We start from the raw sequence: 19,705 nt of genomic DNA, 5'->3' as shown, positions 1-19,705 counted from the left end.
GCTGCTGCTGGTGTGAGGCGACAGGAGCCCCACAGAACAGTGCACCTGTCCGGGCTGCCAAAGCCGCCTCCGCTCCTTCAGCGGCCCTGCGCCCTTCCTGCGGCGGTGCTGAGCAGCTCTGTGCGCTCAGAAGTGCCTGTGAGTCCAGTCAAATGAGAAATGGCATTGCATGGCACCGACAGCACTCTAGCGACTGCCACAGCTGAAAGCAGAAACAACGGGTATCAGGGAGTTCTCGGCCAAGGAGAGCAATTCCCATAGGTAAGTAGCCCTATATCCGCTTCCAGATGATTCGAAGGCAGTTAGGCCTTCTCAAATTGGTTTGGCAATTTCAGCACATGTTGCTGCCTTCAGTCAAGTGAGAGAACCTGCTGCTTCCCTCGTTGCAGAGGGCATGAATAAGGATGCTCTTTTGATTTGTAATTTACAGAACTGGATTTATGGTGTCCACAGAGTCTTTGGTAAAGAGCCATCTGATGCATTTGCTTGATGAGCTGGAAACACCCAGAATTAATCTCTATTTTGACCTACCTCAGAACAGACTTTCTGGGAAATATTGCTCTTTACCAGCCCGCCTCCTCCTACCTAAAGAAGATAAACAGAGAGACTACATTAGGCTAGTTCAAATTTACCCCATTGTCCAGGAAGGTTTTTAAGCCAGTGTCTTGCCTTCCATCCCATTTCTAATACTACTTGGCGGAATGAATTCCTGATCTTCCTTGAAAATTAATTCTCTCCATTTAAGGTCACAAAATGTACAGTCAGGATGGTACTTGAAAAGGAAGACTGATGGCCCTGTGCTTCCAACAATTCAAATACACATGTGCAAAACAGATGGTTTCTGGGTTGACTTCTCCGTCTTTCTAGCATCCAGATTGACAAGAGAGACACTTCCAATAATTTTTATCCTTGAAATAAACCCTTAGAACCGGTTGAGACCCTCTTTTCAAGTACTACTCGCTAGGGATCATACCCTGTATTACTGAGGAGTCTCATTTATTGCCCATTGAAGCCAATGGCAGATTTTCCCTTGACTGACCCAGTGGTCAGAGATGAGGGCCAGGCAAGGAGCAGGCCTCTGTTCTGCCAAGTTTCAGCTAAAGACACAATAAAGAGGCAACACCTCTCCCAGAGAACTTAGAATCTAAGGTAAGAGGTAACATTAACCTGCCATTTCCTAATGTTCCCAACAAACAGTTTGAGAGTTCATAAATTTCAAAGACTTCACTACAAAAAAAAAAAAAAAAAAACAAACAAAAAAAACCCTTCCATTTTAACATATAATTATAGAAGGGTTGAAACATTACTGGGCTGATCAAGTTTGCCTAGGACAAAGGCAATATCTCCCCCATATAGTGATGATTCCAGCATTAGCTGAGAAACACTTATTAGCACTAAAATGAACTTTAAAAATATTCCTTTTTAAATGCATGCACTAAGCCAAGCACTTCCCATGTTGCCTTTGCTAATTCTGGAGCTAAGTGTATTTGAAGAGAAATATATCTCCTTAACCTTTGTTTTCTCATTTGGCTGAGCCTACAGTGATCCTGTGATCCATGTTTGCAAAATGAGCTTTGCTGCTAGAGTTTTACTGCAGGGTCAAGTATGTTGCAAAAGTATGTAGAGAGAAAGCCAAATCCTTCTTAAAACACAGATGTCTTAAATTTTCCAAAAGTCATCTATGTTTAGCAAATATGTTGGGGAGCTGGATGCTGATGGATTGACCATGAGTGATCAACCTTTCACTGTTAGACCACTGGTCCTAAAGAAGCACAGAACTGGGAGAATTACCAATTACAGGTTTGTATTTGATTCTGTGAAATATGCTTGCTGGACATGACCCATTTCACAGTGAACAAATATGCATTTCTTAAAAACCTGCAGTAATATAAGAGCTCATTATCACAAATACCAATTTACACAAACCATTTTTTCTTTCTGCATCAGATCCTTTAGATGAGGTTTGGGAGAGCAGCATTTATTGTTTTGAAGCTGCACTTCTGCTGCTGCTAAGCAGTTCAGGAATACAAAAAGAACACCCAGTAATGGCAAGAAATTTAGAAAATAAGAAGTCAGCCAGAGCTACTTTATGGAGATTAGACCTGGGGACACCACAGACCTTTAGATCTCTGTGATAGGGAAGGAGTGTGCTATTTACAGTAAGTATTTGGAAAGCTCTCTTAGCTTCCTTGAGACCGAGAAATTGGTTTGGCAGTATGGACTGTGCTATGACATTCTTTGTACTTCCCAGTGACTGCTGCGGTTTTTTCGTGATTAACTTTCTGGTGAGCACTAAACTTAGAAGATTACTCTTATAATAACTAATAATTTCTTTCATTTGAGTTATAACTCTCTTTAATATAAAAGTTTCCTTTATTTCTATTTTTCCTTTTCAAATATTCTTTTCCGCTGTTTTAAATTACAATTTACATTACTAAATATGATTTTCCACTGTTTATTTTAATTGTCATGTTTTACTGACAAAAGCTTATAATTGCTTTTGCAAGACTATGTTTGGCAAGCATTGTTTTCCTACACTGATAATACACCGGTATCATAATGACAACATGATCTTATTTTTGAAAGAGTGAGCCAATAGGCTCTCTAATAGATAAAAACCTTTTTACAGACTAATATTGTCCTTTACACCAGTGTTTGATATCAGAAATTGAAATTCTGAGATCAAAAGTCCTTTCCTGGCTATGTCAGAGACATTTTTGGTGAATTAGGGACAATAGTTTTCACCACATTATCTCGTTTTCACCATCATACTGAGCCTGTCTGGTTCTCAGGCACATTGGAACTCAGCTTACTGACATTTCCAAAATACTTCAACATATTTGCAAGTGTTACTTGCAATTACTATTAACTCTTTGAGCTGAGGATTGTAATATAGAGGTGTTAAGGTGTTCTAATGTGTATGTTGTGGGAACTGTAGAAGGCTTACCCCTGTTGTGACTTTCGCAGTTCTGTTGACTTAAGGGGCTGTTCTGTTGTTTATAAACATCTATTTTTGTATGTATGTATATGTGTACATTAATATGTACAGGGCATATATTGGCTCTGCAAGGCAGTAGTGTCTCTTCTGGTTTTATTCCTTCAGTTTCTGCTTCCACCTGTTGAACTTCCTCATTTTGCACTTTGTTCCAGGATATTTGCCACAGATGACCAATTATTTCCTGGTTTTATTACCATGTATTTGAAGCTCTTTCCTTTGCCACTTGAGAGGGCATCACCTGTGAATAAGACTTTCCCGTGGGTTTGTGTTTGGCCAGCTGGTAGAATTGCAGTCATGTCAGCAGTGTAGTACTGCACAGCTGTTTATGGTACAGCAACCTGCTTGTCCACACTTGGCTCCCTGTTCTGTAAGAAGGAGAAAATGCTGAGCATTCAGAGCTGACTGATGCTGTGATCTTTATTCACTGTCTATAGCAAGATAAATAAGGATACTTCTGAAAGAAATGGCATCTTTAAAAAAATAGGGGTGTTAGTTATATTCTTTAGATTTTGTTCTTTTCTACATCTGGCCTGGAATATACAAAACCTGCCATAAGTCCTTCAGAGGGAATAACATACCTCATACCAATTAACACTATGAGCAGATGATTGCAAGCAGATGTGTGAGGGCTGCTGACCCCTCCATTCAGCTGGCTGCGAGCGCCCATCTTACTGTTTCCAAGGTGAAATGAGATGTGTTCACTCCCCAGGAGGAGAGATTGGCAGCAGGCAGCTCTGGTTGTCAACATTTTTAAACTGCTGCTGCTGGTCTTCACAGGGTCAGAAGCAAAATGCAGGTGAATTTCAGCTCTGTAGTGATTCAAGCTGTTGAGGTAAGTCTGCTAGTTCAAGGGGTGAAAGGAGACAGAGTCCATAGCCTTTACTCTCAGGGGGATCTGGGTATCAGGAAGGCATTACCAGTACCAAATTTAAAATGTAGTGATTTTTTTTTCTGTGCTAGTAACCTTAAGGTACATTAATGCCCATTTGAGAGGCTGACTACTGTTTTGATTTTGGTGATGACCATGTTATTTAAAAAGTAGATTTTCTTAGGCATAGAATAATGGATTTTCTTTTATATGCCCATTCTTTATTGAAGTAATAGTATTATTAAATATCCATTTTGTTTGTTGAGAGAAGTTATCACACAAACCAGTTTGTGGTATGTGATTTACAAAATTTTTGAACTGAAGCATGTGATTTTGTGAACTGAATGGAATTAATTAAATGTGATTGGTAGTGAGTGATATCAATATTTGTGTTCAGCCATATACTTGTCACACAATTTTTCTATGAAAAATGTAACTGGAAACATGCACTTGCTGTTGGACTTGGCATCCCAGCATAGTCCTGGGCAATAAACTCAAGGTGGTCCTGCTTGAACACAGGTGTTGGAGAGATGCCCTTCAGTAGTCTTTCCAAATACAGCCATTCTGTGATTCTGTAGTCAGAAGTCTTTGGGTGTATTTTGAGTGTGAATTCAGCCTGCCATGGCACTGACTGCATCACAGTTTCTTTTCTGTACCAGCAGCTATCAGTCTTGCACTCTGATTTTGGTTATGAAACTTAAATTTCCACCTTGAAAATACATATTTGTCATCTTTGATTAATTGCAACCTATGACTCAATTTGATTCTCAATATTCTCCACTCATAAATTTGTCTTTTTGCGTAAAACGCATAACTTGCATATGTTAACTTTACACTGAAGGTAATGATGTATGGTTGGTTGTTTTCACTAAGATTATGGCCTCTCTGATCCCAGAATTGCTACAGCATGTCTGCTTTCAAGGAAGAAACAAAAAAGGTGTATACCAAGAATTTAACCAATTAAATCAGTTATTCATCTATGAAGTCTGTGAAGTATTTGACCAGTTTAATTGCAAAGAAAGAATAGCAGAAGACTTCTCAAGGTAAAACATTTTTCTAAGAAAACTAGCTATTATTTATATAGCATAAATGAGGAGAATAATATGGAAATGAGAAAGAAGCTTTTACTGATGTATAGCTGTAGAGGGCTTGTTCCCAACAAAGAGATCACGAGCAACACCCATTCTTGCACCTTCCATTTTAAAATGAAACAGGACAGGTGACACCCAGTTTTTCCCAATGCATATGTGGTTTGCATGAGTTATAAATTAGTTTTAATGACAGTGCTGACACACTTGTTTCACTAATTCTCTGTGTTACCACGGGTCTTGTGGGACTGTTTAGATACCCTATCTATCATTTATTCTTTGTCTTGTCTGCTAGGCCTCTTTTCAAGTCTCTCAAAATTAGAGACCATTACAAGAGAAATTACATATTTTAAAAAGACTTCATTCACTCTCATTTCTTCATTCCTGATACAGTATTTTGAAGTTCAGTGCTAAGAAACTTGCTGATAGGTAATTGAAGGTGAAGCAAATAGTGGCAGGTGGCAGCTGTTTATTTCAAAGAGGTGAGTTGCAGAATAGGAAAAGTATGGAGTGGGAAGCTGAAACTTCCAGACAAATGAATGTATTGAACATGTGTTGCCCAGAAAAGAATGACATTTTAGGGCAGGCCAACATTTTACAGTAGGCCAAACAACTTTGAATTGTAACCCCGGAGTTTAGTTAGAGCTACATGAATTTGGGTGGGATGTTACCAGTGAATATTCTTGTAAGCATGCAAAGGGATGTTTTTAAACAGAATTAACAAAGCTTTGATCTTCTGTATAATCAGAATAATTAAATCTCCAGTGGGGGGTGGTGATGGTGCTGCTGTTTGTTCATGTTCAGACGTTTCAGTTTCCTGACTAGGAGAATAATTAATGTGCTATTTCCTTGGAGATCTTTCAGAATTCTGACAAGATTCTATCTCTTTTGCCTTGAGAAGCTTTTAAGTGATGTAGCTATACCCAAATACAATTAACCATTCGTTTTTCCTGTTAATGTACTTTCCTGAAAGTTAACTTGCATGCTTTACAGATTTATTTTTATGTCACTACTGATGTCTTTTTATTTTCCAGAGAACGCTCGTTTCGCTGTGCAGCGCCACCTAGTGCACAGAGCTGCTGCTGCATGCAGGAACAGCTGCGGCACTCGGCACGGCCCGGAGGGATGAGGAGCCTTTCCCGGATAGCTCAAACAACGTTACTCACATCTTGAGAAAAGAAGCTTTTTTACTTCCAGCTTTCCTTCTCCAACATATGTGTAGTATTTGCCTTTTCATGACTTTAAATTCATTCCTAGCTGAAGTATAGTCTACTCTTATTTTCTTGATAGTATGCATAATAGCTACAGGGCCATTATACTACTACCTATTGATGCTTAATGTGTTCTTTTTTTTTTCAGCACAAGTCCATGGTTGCTGTTTGCAGTATAGGAGGCAACAAACTGGAACCCCACATTTCCAAGGTTTGTGTTTCCAAACACCAAATTTTTGCCACATGGTGATTTCTCTACTTTTTCACATAGTAATTTGTCTCTGTTTCTGGAAATGAGGTATGTATACAAAGAAAGTAATTTTGAATTTAAGTGTAATGTAACATTTTCTCTTTTTTTCTCCCTTAAGTGGTAAAGATGTTAAGTAGTTCAAATCTGCTGTTGTAAGGGTTTTGGCAAAGTTTCAGAGGAACTTTTTCAAAATTATTACTTTCACGCATTTTCACTGTTTTGCAGGGTTTGTACTATTTCTATCAATGGTCTCATTTAAATTTAAATAATGTGAAACTTTCTAAAATAAGATCATAAGATATTCATCCTCTGTACCATAAGTAGAAATTGATATTTAGTGTGAAAATCCTTCATTTTAGGATTTCATTTTAGGCATCTTCAGAGACTACTGAAGATGCTGTCTGTAAATCAGATTTCTTTACAAAGAAATCTCAAATCAACAGCGACATGTTTCTTTATAAATGATGTTCTGTGTTCACTCAGTTTAGTCTATGCACAGTAGTTTACAGACAATCATAAAAATAAATGGCACTTTTACACTTGATGAAGTAGACAGGTACTCTCTTCAGAAAATATTAATTAACTAAAAAGCAGTCTCTGCAGTGGCTCTGCCTCTAAGTATATGTAATAATTTATGCTATTTATTTAACAGGTGTGACTATCTAGTGATAGAGGCAATTTATTTCAATTATTAAATCTTGAAGATGAGAACATTGTAAAAGCAAATATGTGTGTACAGTCATTCAATCACCTTCATGAGCGATAAGGGAAGCCTTTTCTTCCCTAAGGCAGGTGCAGAATTTAAACCTGCTTTTGTCACAATGTGTGGCATGATAGCTACACAAAAAAGCTCCTGCATTAGCCAGTCTTCACACATACTTTGTTAATACTGTTTTACCATAAACATGTTCTCTACAGCAACATTAATTCTTCCTGTTAGTAAGTTCTGAGTGAAGTTCCAGGTTAGAATACTTGATAAAGAGACAAGATTTGTAGAAAGCAGTAGTAATGTCCTTAATTAGTTGTGTAGTTGGCAGAATCAAGCACAATCCTTCACCTAATTGAAGAGCAGCAGGCACCAGACAAAGTATTACAGTGATGCCAACACACAAACAAGGAAAGTGTAGTCTGTGAGAGTGCTAAGCATGAGCAGGCATGCTTCATTACTTGCTGAGAGGTCATCAAAGGACATAGCAAGCTCATCAGTCATATACCATATATTCCTTGTTCATCTGTTACAGAATGCAGATGGCTGTAATTAAATAACTCGTGTATTGTCACTGTATGAATTGAATCGTGACAGAGAGACGGTCCTTTCTCCCCTTCTATTTGTTTAAGTGTGCTAAGTGTAACATATTAGTATAACATTGGCTTATATAGATGACATCAGGAAAGTATAGATTTAATTCAGCTGTATTTTAACTCATCTCTTCACTTGACAAAAAACATCCTGTGTAAGGAGAGAACTCTTTAGAAGTCACTTTCTGTGACAGCAGAGTGATTCACCAATCCAAGAGCTGATTTTAGCTGACTGTTTTGGTACTATATTTTGCCATGAAGGAGAATAAAATGTATCATTATTTTATGAAGAGGTTCTTTTCTTCCCCTTGCCAATTTGCTCTGAAAGTGTTTCTTTAGGTGTATGCCAAAGCAAGAGATCTGATTGAAGTACCGAACCTCAATTCTACTGTGTATCATCTTAAGCAGAACAACTTTTGCTTCTCTTCATGTGATTATTTACTTCTAATTTGTTGCCTGTATTTCAATTTTGTATGTTTGGAAATACTTGCCAGATCTGAGACTAACAGCATTGTCAGTTTGTCCTGTGATCATTTGGGAGCTTTGCATTTAACTATTTTAAATAACACAAAATCTGATAGGCTGGAAATAAAGAAGCTAAATGTTTTAAAAGCAATGGAGGTGAGCTGTCAAAAAAATTCAAGGAAGTATTATAAAATATCCTTTAAATCTGCAAGGAACAGTTTGCTTGTCATTGTACACAACTTCAAGAAGATTTGATTTCTTCAAGCAATTGATTAAAAAATATCCTTATTGTATGAAGAAATGCCAGGCCATTGCATATATACAGCTGTGTGTACATATTAAATGTATAAGCTGGACTGTGTGACAACAGGAATGCAGTCAGAATAAAATTCAGGTAAGAGACACCTATGAATCCTTTAGGCTCCATTCTACTACAAAGAGACTTATTTGACCTCTGTATTTAGAGCCCCTCTTCAGTCCCCTCCAAACTCGAGAGCAACTTGTGCAAGGCATACCGAATAATGCAAGGACTGGGGCACTCTATAAGTCACCAATACTACTGTTTCCTATTCAGAATAGGCCCACCACTTCTCTGGAAGCTTCATGTGGAATGCAAATTCCAGAGAACATGCTAGCTAAAAAGTCACTGCCTTTAGGAGATGCAAAGTATTTTACGTCTCTGACAATTAGAAGCAGTTCTCAGATCACACCTTCTTCTCAGTTCAGAGGAGAAGATCCTACATCTTACAGATGCAAAATTTACTTCTTGGTATCTTACCAAACCCCAATACTCTCTGGCTGCTTTTAGATACTCCACATGAGGAGTGTTTAATGTTTAATATCAAATTTACTTATTTGGTATAGTTGGCATTACATGGCAGTTCAATTTAGCAGAGTGATACAGAAATCAGTTGAAATCACAGCACAAGCAATATAGCAGTTGTGATGTTCAGCTGTAGTTAAATCTCTGTTGTAGTGTGATTGTCATTACTGGTCCCTCTGTGCTCACTGTCGTGACACTGGGCATCCTCAGTGACCTGGAAAGAATAAATTGATAAAAGCCAGCTCAAGTCTGTTGCTCTCTTCAAAATATATCATTTGTCCAATTTTTATGCTTTATGTTGTGCCAAGCTACCTATGCACTGCCCCATCACCCCCATCCCCCAGTGTGGGTCTGGCTGGCTCACAAAGGCATTGCTCTTAGTTAATAGTTTTGGAACCTGATGATTCACTGATGCAACTGTCTGCAACTAAAAGCAAGGTTACCATCCAGTTTACCTGATATCGAAGTAAGTTCAGCTTCCTTTATATTACATTATTCCCTGACCTCTGGGGTTTGCCCTTCTTTGATCTCACTGCAGGTGTGTGTGGGTTGATTGCACAGCTGAACTGCCAAAACCCCTACTGTGTCCAGCAGTCAGTGCATCCTGGTTTCATGCATGGCTTTGCTTCCTTGAGCAACAGTAATAGACTTAGAGAAGTCCTTGCTGAATCCACCACACAGCTCAGGATGCTACAAGCAGCCTAATCTTGTGAATAGCAAGGAATATCTATTGCTCTGTGAGCAGCAACTCCTGCCTCACATTCCTGCTGAGCTTGTAACCTAAGCTTTTAAACTCATAACAATTTTAATTTAAATGCATAAACATTTCCCATTTATTTCAAGCATGCATAAAAATGTGGTTATAGCTGTCTATAAACAAATGGGCCCTAAATTGTTTGGGGTTTTTTCTCTTATTTGTGATATGCTTTTAACATGGTCATATAATCATTTGAGAAATCACTACAGTAATTAGTGGTCACTATAGAGGCATGTGGGTAATATGGTTTAGTGGTTTCGGGGTTACAGTGATAGTGCTGGGTTTACAGTTGACCTTTATGATCTTAAAGGTTTCTTCCAGCTTTGATGATTCTATGATTCTATAGTATAGTAACATGTTGTCAACTACAAGGGAGAATATTAGCACTTCAAAATCTTTTATGAGCTCACAGGTCACTTAAATACCTCATTTTTCTTAGTGTTTATTCTGCTGATTCTTGGCTAATTGCTCCTTTTTCTCTGAGTTTTTGCTTATTCCTATTACTTCCCTTTCCCTGAGGCAACACTCCCTTTCAGCCAATTTCTACTCTTCGGGCATAGCTTGTACTCCTCTTTTCCCCACGACTTTCTTTGAGGCAGAGGCCCCTCAAATTTTTTCTCTTTCAGAAAGAGGCTGACTCTCTTTATATTGCTCTTTCTGAGTGGTGACTTCCATACCTACCAATACTGGTAAATTTGTAACATTCTTATCTTCTGTCAACTCCTAGTCCTGACGAAGTTTGGCAGAACCTTGTTGTAAACAGCCCTTTCCAGCAGGGCAACAGTTCCTATTCCACGTGGACACAGTTGCTGCCCCTAACTCACACAGCTTCTTAAATAGCTGGTGTTTAGCAGATCACTGAATAGGTCAAATTAATAGAATGGAAGCAAAGTCAATGTAAGTAGCAGAGATCAGTACATAAATAGAATATTACTCTAAGAAAAATTGTGTATGGTTTGATATTTATTTTAATTATGTGAAAAAAATGTGGATTTTAGTGGGGTATATCTTGTAAAGAAAGCTCTTTCTATTGGTAAAAGTTTGCACGATAAAGTGCTTAGGAGAAGATTGCCTTAGTTACCAAGATAAATATCTCTCACCCAGACTAGAGAAAGGTAATTTTACAGTAATTGGTCTTCATGAGTTAAAGTTGGAGTTTACCCTGACATTTGTTGAAAAGACAAGTACATGGTATTGAAAACAAGCAGTGTTCAAATCACTAAGGAAACCAGTGTCTAGATACTAGAACTAAACATTCTAAATCAGGAGGAAAAAATACTTCAAAGACATATTTCCTAAAAATTACAGCATTTATGAATGCAGGTCCCTTTAGGAAATTTTCAAAATTTATGCTCTTAGATCCCAAAGAACGCATTTGAAAACCCCAGCTCTCAGAGGAAACAAAATCCTGTCCCATGCATCTGATGTGATGTGAGCTACACTTAACCCATCGGGGGAGGCAGGAAGGAATTCAAGGTGTTCTTGACACAGCAGTCCTTTATCCTATGCTGAGCAAGCACCTTGCTGCTGATCACAGCAACACCAGGATTTACAGCTGATCATGATAGAAGTAGGTGACCTATCAAGATGCTTATATAGCATGCATACCCTTCAAGAATGCTAAAATCTTGATAGTCAGTTTATTAGTTTCAGGCTCAGTTATTCATTTCAGACAGTAGTACCTGTCTGACCTTTCTGCCTCTTAAAGGAAAAACAAGCAACTGCTGCTGCCACTGATGACTGTCTACTCCACAAATGTACTGATAGTCTTGCACTGTTTGCTGTGGCTGGAATTCTGGCTGAAATTGTTCCCTCCCATCCCTAGAGGACGAGTCCATCCTCTGTGTATGAACCTTTCATTCTGGATTCTCACTCACTGCATAATGACTTTGCAGCCTAATCATTGAACTCTGGTCTTGAGACTATTGTTATTAGTCACTGGAGCAGGAAATCAAAACCAGCTCCAGCCATCAGCCAGGAACTTAGGACACTCTTCCTGCTGCAGTGTTACAGGTCGAATCACCAAGCTTCCTCACACATGCTGTATTTCTGGCTTCATTTCCCTATGTAAATGCCCAGGAGGAAGTATTTCTGCATTAGGAAAGATGGAGACAGTAACATCCTCACTCAGCTTTATAAGCTAACAGTCAGGATTGTCTCTTGAGAAAAGGATTTGGACTCAGGCTATGAAGGAAGTTGAACACAGGGCTTGAATTTTCTGGGTGAATGCTCTGACTAGGAGAGTTGTACTGCCAACAGCCAGCACACCCAGCAACTGCTGGTTTTGGAAAACTAAAATAGCTGCACACACATTTTAAAACTGAAGAGGGGCACCTAGGATTCCTTTTACCTAACTCCATGTGCCAACAAAAAGATCTTGTTAGGAAATTGATGTGCCACTCCACTTACATTTGGATCCTTATTAACTTATACGGGAGCTGGGAGGTTCCTTGCATAGGCCACAGCAAGCTTGGTAATACTCAGACAAGGGCTGAAAAAACACAATGGCAAAGTCAATGGTCTCAAAAGGAAGCACAGAAAATTCCATTTAAACATAAGAAAAACTACTTCACTATGAGGATGCTTAAATACCACTTGGGGACTCTCCATCCTTGGAGATATTAAAAACCTGACTGGACATGATCCAGAGCAGCCCTTTCTAGTGGATTCTATTTTGTGCAGGGGATTTAGACCAGGCACTCTCCAGAAGTCCCTTCCAACTTCAATTATTCTGTGTTTCTGTGAGCACTGAGAATTTGAAGGCCAAACAGAAAGGCAAACTCTGACCCCAGACTAAGCTTTTTGTTCTTGAAACTCAGATAAATCCTATTCTCAGTGAGGATTTTTGTACCCAAATCCTCACTGAGATCAAAGCAAAAAAAAACAGCTGTGAGAATTTCCTTTACACTTGCATGTATTTTCTTTCATGCATTAACATGGTTAAACTTAAAAAGAAATGTGTGTGGTGTGGGGGTGGATGGGTGTGTGGGTGGATGGGTGTGGGTGTGTGTTAAAAAAGGAGCAACAAAAAGAGGGGGGGAGCTGCCTGGTAAGAAAGAATTAAACCCAAGGGCTGGAAAGCAGTTCAAGTCAGAAAGGAAACTTTCAAATCTACACTTTGGACAGATTTTAAAGCGTGAAATAAGTGGAGATGGAAGGGCTATAGACAAAGAAAAAAGTTAAATATCCTTCCACAGTTACTTTCATTTCCATGGCTACAGTAAAATAAGGACTCGTTAGCCAGTCAGCCAAACTGGCAAAGAAGCGATAACTGGTGTTGTGGAGGGAAAAGGCCCAGTTATCATGAAGAAATTTTCCATATTCCATTCACATAGCTTTGAATAGTTCTAAAGTTTGGATTTTTTTCCTTACCTTGGGATTTGCTTAAACCACAGAGTACTAAATACATATCTTTGCTTTCTTGCTCAATTTCAATGCTTCAAGTGTGTTTAATAACCTTGTTGGCAATCAATCACTACTGGAAGTGAAGGCAAAAGAGGACTGGGATTAAATGGATAGCTACACACTGGAATACTCTGTTTGCAGCAAAGTCATTACATTTACAAAATGCATCCATTACAAGCCATTAAGGGAGAAAAAATTAATTTTGATCAATAGCTTTGCTTCCACACTTTTTTATTCTGAATAGTTGTTCAAATACAAATTTCATTCCGCATAGTTTTGGGAAATGGGAGAGTTATGTTTAGAGTGAGCCAAAAACGGTAATTATTTATTTTACATAGTGTAAAAGATAGCTATATAAAATTTTACTGAAATTTCCCGGTCATCTTTTCTGAGTCCTTGGATAGTATATTAATTTATGTCATCAAAGCATCCTCTACATAACAGGTTTCAAACTGTTCCAAAAATGTTATTCTTTATGAAACTTCAGGTAAAGGAAATGTCTGTCTTCTGGTTTTGGTTCAATCATGTTATTTTATTATTAGTTCTTATATTCCTTCATATCATCCTCCAAATAGTCTGTTTCTTTCTGGTCTTTCTGTTTGATTCCATAGAGATGTGCATTTAATTACAAATATCATGAGATGTAGTTCAGAAGGTTTGAAGGGAATCAAACTATAGGCATTGAGTGAGATCAGTCTTTGTACGAATGGCTTTTGATGGAATAGAACACCTTTGATGTAGAAGGGAAATCTTAGATGGGTAGTGGGACAATTCAAGAACTGAAAAATAATCTGAGAACTCTCTTATGCTGATTTGTCATAAGGAAAGATTGTCAAATTAATCAGTTAAAGAAGTAGTAAATGACTGCCAGGGCATGGAAAGGACATTCAAGAACTTTAAACATTAAATTCCTTGCTTGAAAACTGTGGTGTTTAACCCAACCTTTCAATCAAACAGGAGAATAGAAGAAGACAGACATGTCACCAGTTTATAAAAATTACTAATTTCAGGGGTTATCTGAGGAACAATACCCAAGTCTGACCTCTGTGGGTGGCAAACTAATTGAAATAATTTTAAAATGGATCAAGTAGAAGTTTGAATAAATTAAAATATGAAGGAATAATCAATATTGTGTTTGAGAATGGAATTCACATAGCAAATATAATAATGAGGTGGAACTGGTGATTTTTATGTATTTGGATTTGTAAAATGCTTCTTTGAGAAAGGCACCTCACTAAGAAATTCCAAATAAATTAACTTCTCATGGAATGAGAGCAAAGATAATTCATGGGCAAACAACTGGATAGGAGATCCAAAAAACTTATGACACAAATTACAAAGAAAATAGGGTTCCACTGGATCTACAGCTGTCCAGATCCTGCTGTACAAGCTATTCACAAATGACAACATAAAGCTGAATACTGAAGCAGGGAAGTTTGCAAAGATAACAAGTTGTGCATCAAATCACAACTAAAGCAGAGAGCCAGGAGTTGAAGAAAATTTTAACCAATGCTGAGCAGCCAGACAGTAAAGCCTCTCATAAAATGTATGCTTATAAAATTCAAACACAAGCACTTTAAAGAAAAATACAAAACAGAGAGCTCTTGGCTGTAGCTGCTCATGAAAGGGATTTGGGTGTATTTGAATAAGCAACACCATACCCTGTGGCAAGAAAAGACAAACAGAACATTGCAATTAGTTCCTTATGAAGAGAACAAACAAGGAAAACATTATAATGCTGTTGTACCAACCTTGAATCTCAAATACATGCACTTCTGATTACTGATCTCCAAGAGCAATGTAGTAGCATTAGATAAGATACAGGTAAGTTAAGCAGTATGGATCAGAAATAATGAATAGGTTCTATTCAAGGGAAACCAAATAGCACATTTCTTCATAGAAAAAAGATTATTAAAGGTGGAGGGTACATAAAATCAGTCCTATAACTATGGTGATGTATTGTTTCTCAGAAGCACAAGAGCTGTATAGTATTTTGAAACAAACAAAAAGAAACATTTTCTTTTAAGCATCACTGAGTTGTACAGAATGCTGAAACAGATGGGCCTTTGATCTGACCAGTGTGGCAGGTCTTACCGTCTTGTGACTGACACTTTTTCTCTGACTGTGTTCAGTGTCATGTTGAGGCAACATCAGTTGAGCAATATGAGAAGCTCAGTATAAAAATAACATCCTTTTCAAAGTATTCTTTCCATTTGTATCTGCCGCCCCTCTCTAGTGTGACAGGCATTGCCAATAGCTAAAAATATGCAAGCACATAAATAACATCAGTGCCTATCATGTGGCTGTGATCTGCTTGTACCATATTTGTCCACGTCATTTCTGTTACCACTTTTACCAATTCATAATTGGCAACTGCTCCTCCCAAGTACTCTGGTAAAAGTATGGCCTTGCCACATACACTGAAAACTAACAAAATACAAGTTCCTTTATACCTTTGCACTAGATTAATAGGCAGGAGGAGCAAATTTTTCAATGCAGATGTATCTGTCAGTGCAAACATGGTACTTACTGTATTCTTTTAAATGGCTATCTTTGCTTTGGAAGTTACTAATTTATTTTCACAACACAGCTAATGACTACTAATTTATTTTCACAACATAGGGTAAATCTTTACCAACTGTGATTATCCCAGAAACCTTGTATATTTGGGATATGGTAACATATATTATAACACAAAAGAGTGGCAGCATGTGTAGGAAATCAATTCATTGCATTCCTCCAGTTCCACTGACTGCTGAATTGTGACTACAGAAAGATACAAAAGATGAAAATGGTTTTCCTTTCCTCAAAGAAATGCTGTTAAGAAAGCTAAGACACCGTTAGGTGGTGCCTAGGGATTGATGTAGAAAGAGAAGCACTTCCTTGCACATTCATTTTGCAAAAGAACCATGAGCCTGTCTATTCTTATGTGCACATTTATCTGAAGAAATTGTCAACAACAGCCTACAAATTTCTTCAAGGAGAAAGCACTGTGCAGAAATAAATCAACAGCAAAATCAGACACTAGACTGAAAAACTGCATAAAATGAGTCTATTTTTAATATATGCTAAAATATGCCTTTTGCTATTTAGGATGAATAAATTAAACTACTATTTTCCATGTAACCCTATGACCTCCTAGGGGGTTATTTTCAGTACAGTGCTTTGGAAGGGAAAAAAAATCCCTCATGATCTCTAAGTTCTTCTGCTATGAAAGACCTGAACTGAGATAGCTGGAGGCAAGAAACAGCATAGTTCCCAATTCTGATACCATTCAGTGTACTACTACTAGAAAAGTACCATTTAATTGCCATTCCAAAAACATCTCCCCTTTAAATGGCTGAAGTCTTGTTTTGCTAACAAGTTTTTGTTTTATTTTGTGAAATGTGTGGATTTGAGTTTAAACTTCTATAAAATTGTGCAATTTGTCATGTGCTTAAAATGCAATTGATTAACAAAACTTGTATCTCCTATTAAATTCATATTTCTGATTTTCCCTCATACTGTTACATTTCCCATGTCCATGCCTTCATCATAGTTTGTGGCTACAGTGGATTCTCTATACTGTTATTTTGCAGTATTATCAGGGATCTTCTTTCTCCCTTGCCACTCCTCATGCCTACAAAGAAGCTATACTGAACTAAATGATAAGCTTGTGTGCTGGAATCACCAAAAAGCCATTTCCTGGGAAAACTGAGAACAGTATTTGCAATATGAAGAAGAAAAGTACCACACATGGGATAAACCAGAGGCTGATACATGCCAATTGATAGGAGAAGGTTTTCAAGGCAAGTATAAATCAGGAAAGAGAAGGATAGGAAAAAAACCTCTGAAAATGTATTTGACTCGAAGGGGAACCAAGTTGTGCCGGACCTTGAAAGCACGGAGATTAGTCCTATAGCAGAGAACATGGTACAGCAGAGATTTCAAACAAGTGATAGCTATGAGCAGGATGGCAGGTGAGAACACAACCTTAGCACAATTCATTTGGGTGTGCTGAAAGGAACTGGGAGGAACATGGTAGAGATATAAAGAGGGTATGAGTATGAGTAAAGGAGGGAGATGAATTTGATTGGATCCATGGTTTCCTCGGTGAGAAGGTCAGGAAAGGGATTTAGGGCTGGTCCATGTCATATATAAAAGGTAACAGGAAAGTATAAATCATAATCCCCATGATTTGGGATTATGAGACATGAGAAGCACAGAGGAAAGCAGGAAGGGATCAAGGTTTCAGCTTTACTTACTGGAATTAGTCTTGTTTTCCTTTATCTCTAGTTGCCCCAGAATACTCTCATGGCTGCAAAGGACTGTAAGATCTTTAGGTGATAAAGGCTCTATGGTGGCTGTATCAGGGGACTCAACAAATGCCAGCTGGCAATTCTGTTGTCCCCATACAAGCACATTAAATTGAATGGCTATATTATACCACATATCTGAAATTGTAGGGAATGTCTTGACATCAGGGACCCTCAAAGACCTATCTACCAGAGAACAAGTGTTTACAAGATTTTTTTATGCCGAAGATTTCAGAAAATTTAAAGAATTCTCACCATACTCTTGTAAGTCAGTATTAAATGCAAATAAAGACAGAACTGTGATATATTCTTACAGATTATATGTTCTCTATTATTTTCTCAGGTTCTGTCACTAATGAAAGCCATAAACATCACAAATAAGTCCTGAATGTTAATTAATTTAGACAATTGTTAGTGAATATTTAATATCTATAATTCTAATAATATAATAGCTAATTTCTATAACTGACAAGCTGCAGTGATGATTAATGAAATGGTATATACTTACACTGTCTTTGGTAGTAATGTCCAAGTGTTGGTCTAGTTGTATTTATTTAGGACTATTCATTCTTCCTGTGGATTTAGCCCTATTGTCCTGCACCAGCCAGTGCACAGCAGAGCTGTGTCACTGCCATCACCCCACACTTCAACACCCTGGGGTGTGAAAGCTGCCAGACCCCCTTTGCACCTCACTGCTCCAGACCCTCCTGGCACACACGCCATTCCCAACCTTCTTCCTCCTGCACATCCGCTGATAATCCCCACATGCCTCTAATGCCTTTGCCCATTAGTCACAGAAGTGTCTGACTTGAGAGCTCTGCTTCGAGGCCACCTATGCTCTGCAACAGACACTTGTAGTAGATTAGTACATTGGACTACCAAGTTTGATTTCAGCATCAATGTTTCCTTGCAGCAGAGCCTTCCATCACTTTCTTCAATGAGCTATGAGAAAAGAACAATTGTTCTTGTTTTGACCATCCCACCTACTTGCTGCTCCTCAGTTCTCATATTGGAGGGGACATTAAACAACTGACCTTTGCTGATTTTCTTTATCTTACAGATGTTTGCCAAATCCTCTCTCAAGTGTGGGCCCAAATCCTATCTCTGGTGTCAACCAGAAGAGAGGTAACATACATGCAAAAAGAGGAGGCCAGGCTGAGAGTGTAGAATCAGAAGAATTTCTATGTTGCTACTGAGCAAACCCATTCCATAACAATTTAGGTTGTTTTTCTAGATAACAATAATACCAAAACCTCCAGTTTTGCATTTGGTCTACTTAGCTTTGCTTTTAGCTAGAGAAGGGGTGCAAAGTGAGGACAGTGCACATTTCCCTCCCTAGATGCTTGGCCTGTTATTGCAGAGCTCATCCACAGAGCCTGGTGTCAGGTTCTCCCCTCTGCTTTGTTGGCTTCAAATGCAAAATGAAAGACACTAGAACCAGCTAAGATAATTAGTAAAATAATCTCTCAGATAATTGGATGTGTTCTCAATCTATTTATATTACTTACTTGCAACTTGCACCACAATCATTCCTATTCTGTGCAAGTCTTGAATTATTTGCATCTCTAAGACTATCATTGTCACAAACACTGAAGTGACTCATAAAATTTTATTTTAAAATTGGAAAACCAAACATATTTGAATTGCTGTCAGTACCATGGCTGATTCTAAATTTCTGTCTTCAAAAAACTTACCGTCCTGGTTTTTCCATGTTTCTGACATATTTTTACATTTATTACACTTTATTACATACAGATACGTTGTCACTTTCACTAGCTTTTGTCCAGGAACCTGATCCTAAATTTACACAGGTCTAGTCCAGTCATCCCAGATGACTGCTCCAATTGAAGTACCAAGCTGCTGAGACACTGTGTGTGTAAGGATGAGTGTCCACCTGCCTGTGTCCATGTGCTGCTGTCTTGTTCTGGCTCTGACAATGTGCCTTCTCCATCCCTTTTGGCCTTTCTCCCTTTTTACTCTAAATCCACCTATGTTGTTCTTATTTACACAAGCTGGAAACAACTTCAACAGTTTCCACACTCACCTCAGCATGTGCCTAAGGTAATGAGGAATTTATTTGAATGAGAGTTTTGCAGCTGATAGTAATTTTTAGGTGATTAGGTAGAGACATAATAGAAAAATTGAGGTAATTTTTACCCTTCTGAGTTTCTGATAGACTTTCAAAACTTCCTGGAAACAAAGTTATGATGTGGATCTCATGCTTCCTGCCTCTCTGTCCATCACTT

At 38.1% G+C, this 19,705-nt stretch overlaps 2 long non-coding RNA genes across 2 annotated transcripts; one reads left to right on the top strand and one right to left on the bottom strand.

The window, feature by feature from the left end:
- Positions 1-772: 772 nt before the first annotated feature.
- LOC140684327 (uncharacterized) lies at positions 773-8,388 on the top strand. Its single transcript, XR_012056478.1, has 2 exons — positions 773-1,800; positions 5,989-8,388. It is a non-coding gene; the product is annotated as an uncharacterized lncRNA (long non-coding RNA).
- A 618-nt stretch (positions 8,389-9,006) lies between these two features.
- On the bottom strand, positions 9,007-18,355 carry LOC140684326 (uncharacterized). The gene is made up of 2 exons (XR_012056477.1): positions 17,968-18,355; positions 9,007-9,216 (listed from the first exon to the last, which is right to left on the bottom strand). It is a non-coding gene; the product is annotated as an uncharacterized lncRNA (long non-coding RNA).
- Positions 18,356-19,705: the final 1,350 nt, after the last annotated feature.

This window comes from Taeniopygia guttata, chromosome 5 (genome assembly GCF_048771995.1).
Source record: "Taeniopygia guttata chromosome 5, bTaeGut7.mat, whole genome shotgun sequence".
NCBI classification, from domain to species: Eukaryota; Metazoa; Chordata; class Aves; order Passeriformes; family Estrildidae; genus Taeniopygia; species Taeniopygia guttata.
This window is presented reverse-complemented; position numbering and strand designations above follow the sequence as displayed.